Source organism: Amblyraja radiata, chromosome 6, assembly GCF_010909765.2.
Source record: "Amblyraja radiata isolate CabotCenter1 chromosome 6, sAmbRad1.1.pri, whole genome shotgun sequence".
Classification (NCBI taxonomy): domain Eukaryota; kingdom Metazoa; phylum Chordata; class Chondrichthyes; order Rajiformes; family Rajidae; genus Amblyraja; species Amblyraja radiata.
The window spans coordinates 35887138-35896135 of NC_045961.1; positions in this window are offsets into that span (position 1 = coordinate 35887138).

The window sequence follows — 8998 nt, forward strand, 5'->3', positions numbered from 1 at the left end:
GCTGCTTGTTAACTCCATGCAAAACCACTGCATCTGGAGAAAGCAGGACATGGACCTCACCGCAGTCTGCTCAAAGGATGCCTCATATATCTGGATGAGTCTGCATGATCTTCCATAGTGAGTCTCCCACATTGAGGTGATTTCTTGTTTCTTTCCTGAACTTGACATAAGGGAGTACTGCATTTGTAGAAAGCAGAGGAACTGCAGCAAGCTCTATCAGATAAGGAGCACTTGGGGATGAGGAAACAATGCAGAAGAACGAGGGATAACTCTACATGTTGTAACCAGAAATATTTGAACGTTAATTCTGAAAATCCTCTCCGAGAACTTACTGAAGCCACTCTTCAGTAACAGTCCTTTTCACTTATACTCCAATCGCTTATTGCCACATGAAGGGGAAAAGATTTAATAGGAATCTGAGGGGTTGTATTTTCACATAAAGGGGGTGGGTGTATGGAACAAGCTGCCAGAGGAGGTAGTTGAAGCAGAGACTATCCCAACATTCAGTGATGGAAAAGGGTTTTAGGAACTAGGGGTACGCTATGGTCCGTGAGGCTGAGGTTGGTACATTTCAGGGCCATTTTGAGCCTATATGCACTGGGTATGATGATTACATACACCCAGTCAAATAAAGATAGGTATAACAAATACAGGCCGGTGATTGGTCACAACGCCCCTCTGAGACTGAGTCTGATTGGCCGCCGAGTGACCAGCGCATTATGTGATTGGACACAATGCCCTTGAAGACAGCGGCTGATCGGACAGGAATTTGTTGATTGGACGGGAATTTTAAGGGAAGCTGGTCGGTGATTGGACGCAACCCCCTTAGAGACAGCAGTAGATTGGCCGCCAAATAATCGGGCACAAAAAATTGACAAATAGGAACACAATAAAATTGGAATTACGATTTAAATCGGAAGAATCATGCCTGACGCAGCAAAGATACTCGTATCCGCTCTAATATCTTTGATCTGCAGTTCCTATTGAAGAAAAACCCTGGCCCAAAACAACTCCTAATCCATTCCCTCCACAGATTCCGCCTAGCCCGCTGCGTTCCTCCAGCAATCTGTTTTTTATTTAACTCTGAAATTGAAGGTAGACATAAAGCTGGAGTAACTCAGCGGGACAGGCAGCAACTCTGGAGAGAAGACCCTCTCCCCAGAGCCGCCGCCCGTCCGCTGCACCACCCCAGCCCTAGCCCGTGTCCACCTTCACTCCAGAGTTAAAAAAAAATCACAGAGTGCTGGAGGAACTCAGCAGGCCAGGCGGCACCTGCTGAGGGAATGGACCAGGGGCTACCCTCCTACAGGAAGAACCGCAGATGCCACGGGCCAGGGCTCCCCTCCTACAGGAAGGAACCGCAGATGCAGCCGTCACTGCAAAATGCCAAATGATTCCGGGAATGCCGAGGCGAGCGGGTGAGAGAGAGGGAGTGAGAGAGCGAGAGAGAGACGAGATGGGGAGCAGTTCCTTCTTAAAAATAACGTGGGTGAATGACTTTACCTGCACACCAGGAAGTAGCCCGTGCTTGCGGCCCGGAGCCCTCAATGACAATGAGTTTTAAGAAATTCTCCCATGAATTTTATTCAAACGAACGCGGCGTCATTAATATTTGGTCAAAACACAATTACATTTACTGAGGAATGTGGATCGATGTATTGATGACAAATTGTATAACTATGTGTTAACTACTGGCTGTTAACAAGTGCTAACAGTGGCAGTTAACAAATCATTTTGTCTCATGGCCGGTGCAATGGTGACTCATTGTTACGATTATCCATGGTCATTAAAAAATAAATAAATCAGTATTTAACAACGCAAATGGTGTTTTAAAAAATCCGTATTTAACAACGCAAATTCGTATTTCCAGATTCGTATTGCATTTCCGTACGAAATTCGGAAAATCCGTACTAGTTGGCAGCTATGAGGATAGCTAATGAACGTGCGTCTCTAACTCCCTTCTCGTACAGAAATTGGACATAAACTGGAAACTGAAAAGTAGGGGAACGCCGTCCTTCTGCGTATCCCCCCCATTTCCATCACTGCCATCATTTAAGAAATAGTTAGACAGGTCAGTGGCGGACCTACACTTTTGGGGCCCTGAAGCTTGAATTGTTATGGGGGCCCCTTTGCAACCAGCAACGAGGTCTGGGTAACCACTTTTATCTTCTTCGATTGGGTTGTTCCACGACAGATCACCACAAATTTTAATTTCTGTCATAAATGTTAATACTGTTTTTAATTATTTATAATTATTTTATATTAAATATATTTAGTATGAAACATCCATAATTTGAACGTTTTTTCATTTACGGCTAGCCTACATGATACTTTAATAACCTTTCAATTTTAATTTTAACTATTATTTTGTATTTAATTACACTATATTATTAATACTATTATTTTAAAATAACCCTTCTCAGACAGTAGACACAATTTTTTTAAGCTATGTGGACTACGCATAAGTATTGGCCGGGGGTTCAGGAGTCCTGGCTGCGCCCCCGGCGGGGGTTCAGGGGCAATGCCCCCTGAAGCTCCTGCATCTTGACCACTTCCTGTTTTTCTGTTTCATGATTTTTGAAAAAACGCTGCCACTTACGGCTGAGATTTGTGGCCATCTTACTCAGAGTCGCCCTCCGCTGTGTAAGACAAGAGGATTTTCCCATCGAAGAAAAATAAAAGAGTTATTAATGTTTAAAAAATGTTGACATTCCCTCTGCTGCCCCTGCTGGTGGGAGGGGGAGGGAGTATGAAACCTGGAAGTATTGTGCCTCAGTCTCTGCAAGATGGAGGAAGCGAGAGGGTCACGTCTCTCTGAGCTGTGAATAACACTGAACGCATGTCTACTCAACTGTGAGTGCCCTTAATGTGGTTTGAAAATGAAAAAGTGGTTGCTTTGAAATGCTGCACTGCAAATGGTTGTTGGTGGTGGTAACTGCTTTGAAATGCTGCACTGCAAATGGTTGTTGGTGGTGATAACTGCCTTGAAATGCTGCACTGCAAATGGTTGTTGGTGGTGGTAGCTGCCTTGAAATACTGTACTGCAAATGGTTATTGGTGGTGGTAACTGCTTTGTAATGCTGCACTGCAAATGGTTGTTGGTGGTGGTAACTGCTTTGAAATGCTGCACTGCAAATGGTTGTTGGTGGTGGTAACTGCTTTGAAATGCTGCATTGCAAATGGTTGTTGATGGTGGTAACTGCTTTGAAATGCTGCACTGCTAATGGTTGTTGGTGGTGGTAACTTGACATCTTCCTGTTTGCACTGTATATTGATTTTAGATAAAACATTACCACTTACGGCTGTGATTTTTGGCCATCTTACTCAGTCCCCCTCCGCTCATCAGGTGCAGAGGATTCTTCCCATCAATGAAAAATAAAAGTGATATTAGTGTTTAAAAAAATGTTGAAAATCTCTCTCCTGTCAATCACGCCATGAAGGCCACGCCCCTTCCAGTGGGAGGGGGGAGGAATTATAAAACCCGGAAGTGTGGGTGTGGCTCAGTCTCTGCAAGATGCACTTCAATTTGGTTGTCTTGCACCCTGCTTGAAGTGGCATGAAACTGCACTTGAGTTTGGTGGCCCCGCACCCTGCTTGAAGTGGTTGGAAACTGCACTTGAGTTTGGTGGCCCTGCACCCTGCTTGAAGTGGTATGAAACTGCATTTGAATTCGGTGGCCTTGCACCCTGCTTGAAGTGGTCGGAAACTGCACTTGAATTCGGTGGCCTTGCACCCTGCTTGAAGGTAGGAAATTGCACTTGAATTCAGAGGCCTTGCACCCTGCTTGAAGTGGTATGAAACTGCAATTGAATTTGGTGGCCTTGCACCCTGCTTGAAGTGGTAAGAAACTGCACTTGAATTTGGTGGCGTTGCACCCTGCTTGAAATGGAATTTCAAGGAATAGCCATGAGTCAACGGCTCGCCCACCAGCCGTGAGTGAGCTGCCAGCACATCAGGCTTGAGTGACTGAGCTGTCACTCCAAGAATCCATTTGGCCCACAATGTCCATACTAGCCCTCTGGAAACCTGTCCCTTCCACCTCGCGACTAAACTCCGCCACACACCTAAGCCGCGCCTCGACTAATCGCTGCCTCTCTCCCGCTCCCGCTATTTGTAGCCCCCCCCCCCCCTCGGCTGTTGGCGGCACCACACTGGAACGGCTCCAACCAGGGGGGCAGGGCCGAGCACAGAGAGCGGCGCAGGCACATTGCCCGAGAGAGCCGGTGGGAAGGGAGGGGTGCACATGCGCTGATGTTGAAGTCGACACTGGGATCCGCCCCCCCCCCCCGCCCGTGGTGGCCGCAGCCCTTCCCCGCGGGAGCGGGAGAGAGGCGGCGATTAGTCGAGGCGGGGATCATGTGTGAGGTGGGAGGTTTAGTCGAGGTGAGGTTTCGTGAGTTGAGGTTTAAGTGTGAGGTGAAGTTTAGTCGAGGTGAGGGGTTTAGTCGAGGTGAAAAATCAGATTCATTTCTAGGAAAACAAAAAAATCGGAAGAATATCTTGACTAAAGTCGCTTCTGGGGCCCCTCCAGGTTTAGGGGCCCTGCAGCATAAGCTTCATTAGTTTGACAGTAGATCCACCGCTAGTGTAGATGGCTTGGCAGCGGCCATCTATGGTCAGAATGGTGGGTTTCCTGGCTTGAGATACATGCTTCACGGCTTAAGTTCGTGGCCCCTCGCTAAGATACAGGAGCTGACGTTTCTTTTCTTTGTAAGATCTAAGACGTGACGGGGGGGTCTTTTGATCCCTGGCATATGGACGACTGAACTGGGCAAAAACATGGACGGGCCACGGAAATACCTGAGATGATGTGTGTAATTTGACCTCTTTTGGTCCGATACCATCATCATTCAAATAACCCCTTGATATGTTTCTAGTAGCTGACATCTGCCCACCACTTTTCCAATGAAAGCACAAAGGAAGAAATGTGACCAGCTTTAAGAGCTGCATTCCATTCATAGCAAATCTTTGGGAGAACTACTGAAAACTACAAATTGGTTGGCTGCCTATTTACTGTTGCACGGGAGCAGACCACATGCCAATTATATTAAAATAAGGTCAGGGGGATAACATACCTGCCTCTGTTAACATAAAAGCCCTCACTCCCTCTGCTCCAATTTAATTCCCTGTTAAAAGCCCCGCCTGTTAGTGCTTTCTGCCGTGTGACACAAGTTTAATTAATGACGATGCAAAACTTGTATTTTGTAAATTTTCTACAAGATCAAATTCAGGATGCAAAGCCGGGATGGTCTGAATATTTGAATGGCAAATTGAGAAACTGCTGGAAGTGTATCAGGGACTAGTCATGTTTTCTTGGTAATACCAATGATTACAATTGAGGTTAAGTGACTGTGTCACATGTGGTCAACAAAGGCAGCTTGTCAACTTGGAGATGGGAAATCAGATTGCATGGACACTGCTCAAGGCCAATAACGAGACTACATTTCCTGGAAGCCTTTCAACTGCACTGTGATATTTGAATATGCTATATATTAGCAATATAATTAAACCGTAATATAAATAAATGGTTTTCTTGGAACTCTAAAACCTGATCATAAAGTACTTTGCACTCTTTAAAATAATCTTGCACTTCTCATTTGATTTGTAATCACATTTTGAAATGTAACTACATTTCCTAGGGTTTTAGGAAGAGTGGTGTTGTCACAGAAACAAATATTACCATAGTCACTGTCGTATACTTTATTGGTTGGTTACTTTATTGGTTGGTATTTTAACATCATTTTCCTTCCTTTAGTTTAGTTTATTTTAGAGATCCAGTGCGGAAACAGGACCTTCGGTCCACCGTATCTGCTCCGACCAGCGATCACGCACACTAACACTATCCTACACACACTAGGGACAATCTTACACTTATACCAAACCAATTAACCTACAAACCTGTACGGCTTTGGAGTGTGGGAGGAAACTGAAGATCCTGGAGAAAACCAACTTGGTCACGGGGAGAACATACAAACTCTGTGCAGACAGCACCTGTATTCAGGATCGAAGTGTAAGCGGTGTAAGGCAGCAACTCTACTGTTGTGCCACCGTGCCGCCCATGTTCCTGTGGAACAATTGTCCACAACTTCCTCACCAACCCTAACTTTCAAGATTCAATTAGCAAAAACATGCCATTTGCATGTTTCGGAACGTCCCGACTCTAAACGTCACCTGTCCATGTTGTCCAGCAATGTTGCCTGACCTGCTGAGTTACTCCAGCACTTTGTGTCTTTTTTGCTTAATCCTTCACTCCTGTTTCTTAACCAATTTCTGTAGAGCTCTTTTTATTTATGTTTTATATTTGATTTGAGTTCCATTTGATTTTATTGCAATTGCACTGACATTAACTATAACCTACCCTTTCTTGCTAAAAGTAACAATGAAGGAAATCCAATTTTATTAAATGTTTAACATAATTGTAATCCAAATATCTTTATAATTCCCACAATCTGGAATAAAATAAGTATGTCAATGAATTCTCTGAATTCTGATTCTTCATCTTGACAACAAAAGTTGAAATAATGAATAATACATTTGTGCTGTGAACTATACAAAGCCTGAAAATATATTAATTGCATCTCTTCCCTCTTCAGTGCTGCCTTCCCTTTTGTACATTATAGCACAGATGGATTGGAAAGAGTCACAACCCCAATTGCATTGTTTGTCATGCACATAAAAATTGAAATATATTGTGTTTTTCTGTGCAGTAATAACTAATGTGATGTTTATTATAGGTTAACATAACACATGCAAGAGATATTAATTTCCACAGTTTACATGTGCACATGAAAAACAATTGTAGAATGCATTATATTATGAATATAAATAGGCACTGTCAGCAGCTGGTGACAAGCTAACCTCTGAGTAACTTAAAAAAAGAGGATAACATTTAGGTTGATTCTCTCAGGTGACATTCAAGGAAGAGTATGCGAATGGAGGTGTAATTATGTAATTATTAAACTTCTTCTGGCTGTTCCAGAGTTTTAGATCATATCTATGGTATTTTCAATCAATTTGTTGATATTCAGTTTGCAGATTCTCACAAACCTCATCCATGAATCTACCCCCAGCTCATAGAAACCTTTCCAGCTTGTTTTTAACATTTTGTAATTCGAGTGCCTAATCCTTATTGCAGTCTGCAACACTTTGGTTGTCTTCTTATGTGCTTATACTCGCGATGGTGATGGGTTCAATGAGTCATCTGTTCAGATACCAGGCCATGCTTGTATTTCCTAAACCAACTCATTCAGATATTTCCATTATCCAGTCTTATCCCTTTGCACTGGAATTTAGAAGGATGAATGGGAATCTTATAAAGACATATAAAATTCTTATAGGATTGGACAGGCTAGATGCAGGAAAAATGTTCCCGATATTGGGGGAGTCCAGAACCAGGGGTCACAGTTTAAGAATAAGGGGTAGGCCATTTAGTACTGAGATGAAGAAACACTTCCTCAGCCAGAGAGTTGTGAACCTGTGGAATTCTCTACCACAGAAGGTAGTGGAGGCCAATTCACTTGATGTTTTCAAGAGAGAGTTAGATTTAGCTCTTAGGGCTAAAGGAATCAAGGGATATTGGGGAAAAAGCAGGAATGGGGTACTGATTTTAGATGATCAGCCATGATCATATTGAATGGTGGTGCTGGCTCGAAGGGCTGAATCGCTGACTGCTGCACCTGTTTTTCTGTGATTCTATGTTTCTAAGTTGATCACATCTGACACTTGCCCCATCAGTCCTCAACCTATTAGGATTCACTTGTTCCCAATTAGTTGCTGCTCTACCATACCCATGTGCAGACAAGAATGGAAGCAAGATTAGCTGATTATACCTATTTCACTGCTAACTGCATAGTCGTCTTGCCCCATTTACTCAGACCTCTTCCTCTCTCTATATTTATTTAATTCCTTTGAAAACATTTTGATTCATTCACTTCTAATTTTCACGTTACTTGGAAAAATTCTAGCTTCCTCCTTATAAATCCATGAATAATTATGAATTTGGGGCATTGTTACTGATTTAGATAATGATTTTCTTAATTTCTCTTCCAAAAAAATATACATCATTGGGTCTAGTCCAGAAAGCGACACATAGCAAAGAAAGTTGAGGGGTTGCTGTATTTTTAAATGGCAGAGATAGTGAGTCCATGCAGGGTTTAGTGTCTGCAGCTCTGGAGTCACTTTGGAAAACCTGAGTCTCGGCAGCTATATCTCTTAAACTCTGCTCACATGACATCTGCCCTTGCAGTTCCCTGACAACCCAGGGCTAGAGCTCACTACTCCCTCTTCTTCTGACAGCTTGGGACGTATATCCACTTCCTGCTTGCAGAATTCTGGAAGTCCAGCTAAAGAAATACCAGAGCACTTTTTTCTCAGAAGAGATTCCCAAAGCCATAGTCACAGTGTTCACAGACAACATGAGTGTTTTATGTCCTTTCCAAATATCCTTAATCAATCAATCAACCTTTATCAACGGGTCACTGCTCGTGCGGTCGACCGGTCGGTGCAGAGAGTAGCTTTGAATGTTTGTCTCTTCGTTACGTTACGTTACGTGAGTTTGTGAGAGTGTTTTGTTTTGTTTAAGTACATCGGGTATCGATTGACGGTCAACTGCTGCCGTATAGTTCAGTACTTTCGTGGTGTGTTTGTGGTGTGTTTGTGCGGGCGCTGCCATTACCTCACACACACACCGGACCAACGAGCTAACGTTAATTAGCCAGCTAGCTTTTTGCGTTCATTGCTCCAAAGTATGGACTTCACATGGACACTATGGACTCTTATGCTTCTACTGTTCGTCTTGGATTATCTGCCCACTGCATCATATGGATATACTCTTCCGGACAACCAACGGATTACCTACTGCAGGGACTTTTTACTTCAGCTGCAATTTCACTCTCACCAAGCCCCTGCCATAGACAAGTTGCCGGAGGAGCTACAATGTAAACTCCCAACTGACCGGACAGGCACCCTGCACAACAATAGAAAGAAGGTAACGAGACGG